A 2589-nucleotide genomic window follows, 5' to 3' on the forward strand; every position below is an offset into this window, starting at 1 on the left:
TCGTAAAGTGAATCTTTTTGCTGAAGAATTTGTGAACGATTGTTAGATTTCTTTTTTAAATGATGAATAGAATTCAACAGTGAAGTCATCTGGGTCTGATAATTTCCTATGGGAAGGATTTTCATTAGAAAGTATTTTTGTATTGGATGCCGGACATAGTGGATCTTGTCTCGTTGAATTCCAAGTTTTGTTACCTTCCTGTAAAGCATGCTGAACTTTGCTTAAGAAGGTACTTATGTTACTTGTGGACCACTTGATGATTGTCAGGCTTATTTTCAAGTTTTGTTCAGTGGGCTTAAAATAACCTATATTCTAGGACTAGCTCAGTCCCACCACCAAAGCCAGACCCCTCTGCATAATGTTTTCAAGATTCATCCATGTTGTAGCATGTGTCAGTACTTTAGTGCTTTTTATGGTCAAATAATATTTCACTGTATGTGTATACCACATTTTGTTTATCTGTTCATTATTTCAGGAACATTTGGGTCATTTCTACCTTCTTGGCTATTATGAATAATGCTTTTATGAACATTGATGTGCAAGATTTTGTGTGAATATATGTTTTCATTTCTCTTTGGTGTATATCTAGAAATGGAATTGCTGGGTCAAATGATAACTTTGTATTTAATGTTTTGGAGAAGTGTCAGACTGTTTTCCAAAGTGTTTATAGCATTTTACATTCCCACAAGGAGTGTATAAAGGTTGTAACTTCTTCACATCCTAATCAACGTTTGCTACTACCTCACATTTTGATAATGTCCATTCTAGTGGATGTGAAGTAATTTCTTGCTGTGGTTTTGATTTATATTTCCCCAATGACTAATCATGTTGAGCATCTTTTCATGTGCTTATTAGCCATTTGTATATCTACTTTGGAAAAATAGCTATTCAGATCCTCTACTCATTCTTTAACTAGGTTGTCTTTTTAGTACTGAGTTACATAAGTTCTTTATATATTCTTTATATGAATCCTTTATCAGATGCAGAATTTGTGAATATTTTTCCAATTAATTTTGTCCATTCATGTTTTTATAATTGTAAAAAGGGTATAATATGTATATGAGACTGATATGAATCTTAAGTATACAGTTCAATTAATATATAAAAATTTAACATAAACATTTGTGTATGCATGTATATGCATATGCATGTAAATATATGTATCTCTGTGTATGTATATATACAGATAAGTATATGTGTATATATATAAAATGTGTGTCTATATCTTGCTAATATATTGCTGAGTTTGATTTTTCTAATACTTGGTTAAGGATTTTGTATCTATATTATGAAGAATATTGGTCTGCAGTTTCCTTTCATCATAAGGTTTTTGTTTTTTGTGCAATATGCTGCCCTCGTAAAGTGAATCTTTTTGCTGAAGAATTTGTGAACGATTGTTAGATTTCTTTTTTAAATGATGAATAGAATTCAACAGTGAAGTCATCTGGGTCTGATAATTTCCTATGGGAAGGATTTTCATTAGAAAGTATTTTTGTATTGGATGCCGGACATAGTGGATCTTGTCTCGTTGAATTCCAAGTTTTGTTACCTTCCTGTAAAGCATGCTGAACTTTGCTTAAGAAGGTACTTATGTTACTTGTGGACCACTTGATGATTGTCAGGCTTATTTTCAAGTTTTGTTCAGTGGGCTTAAAATAACCTATATTCTAGGACTAGCTCAGTCCCACCACCAAAGCCAGACCCCTCTGCTGTCTTTATTGAATGTCCTGGGTGTGCAGTGCCCTGGCTGGATGGAACTTTAAGTTCTCTAGTCCTCTGTGAGCTCTGAGACTTGCTCAGCTTAAAGCTCCTTGGTAATTGGTCAATTCATAGAGTCTCCTACACTTACAAAACTTAATATTCAGCCTAATAGGGAACCCTACGCATAATTCTGAAGCCATGTAGCACTTTCCTCTCTGTTACGCTACCTGACAAATTTCAGAGGCTTCCTCTTTCCCACATTCTCATCTCTGTTGCCTCATCTCACAGAGAGCACCACACTCTCCTCTGGGACCCCCTCCTTGCACCATTCTCTAGTAAGTCTCTCTAAGAAAAGAGCTGTGTCCCTTCTCATTCCTCCTTATCTCAGAGATCACAGACCTGTGCTTCCCGCTGTCCAGCATCTGAACATAACTACCTCAACTTTTAGTCTGGCTTTCGATTTGTTTATGATGAGAAGGTAAGTTCACATCCAGTTACCTATCATGCCAGAAGCAGAAATCTGCACATAAAATCCAAATTACTATGAATACCAGCCTTCATCCAACTAGCCAAGAGAAACCCATTCTTTCTTTTCTTGCATCCCCTTTCTGTCATCGTTTGGGGCTCTTACTCAGGCCAGGAGACCAGTACTGATTTCTGTCGCCCGAGATAAGAAGAAGAGACATGCCCCATGCCTGGAAGACTCTGGCTCTACCCAGGGTTGTCTGCTGTCCCAGGGATTGCCCTGTCATGCCCCCATCATAACAGGAGTCGGCCGGGTGCCGTGGCTCACACCTGTAATCCCAGCACTTTGGGAGGCTGAGGTGGGCGGATCACCTGTGGTCAGGAGTTCGAGACCAGCCTGGTCAATATGGTGAAACCCCATCT

The sequence above is a fragment of the Symphalangus syndactylus genome, chromosome 15 (assembly GCF_028878055.3).
Source record: "Symphalangus syndactylus isolate Jambi chromosome 15, NHGRI_mSymSyn1-v2.1_pri, whole genome shotgun sequence".
Lineage (NCBI taxonomy): Eukaryota > Metazoa > Chordata > Mammalia > Primates > Hylobatidae > Symphalangus > Symphalangus syndactylus.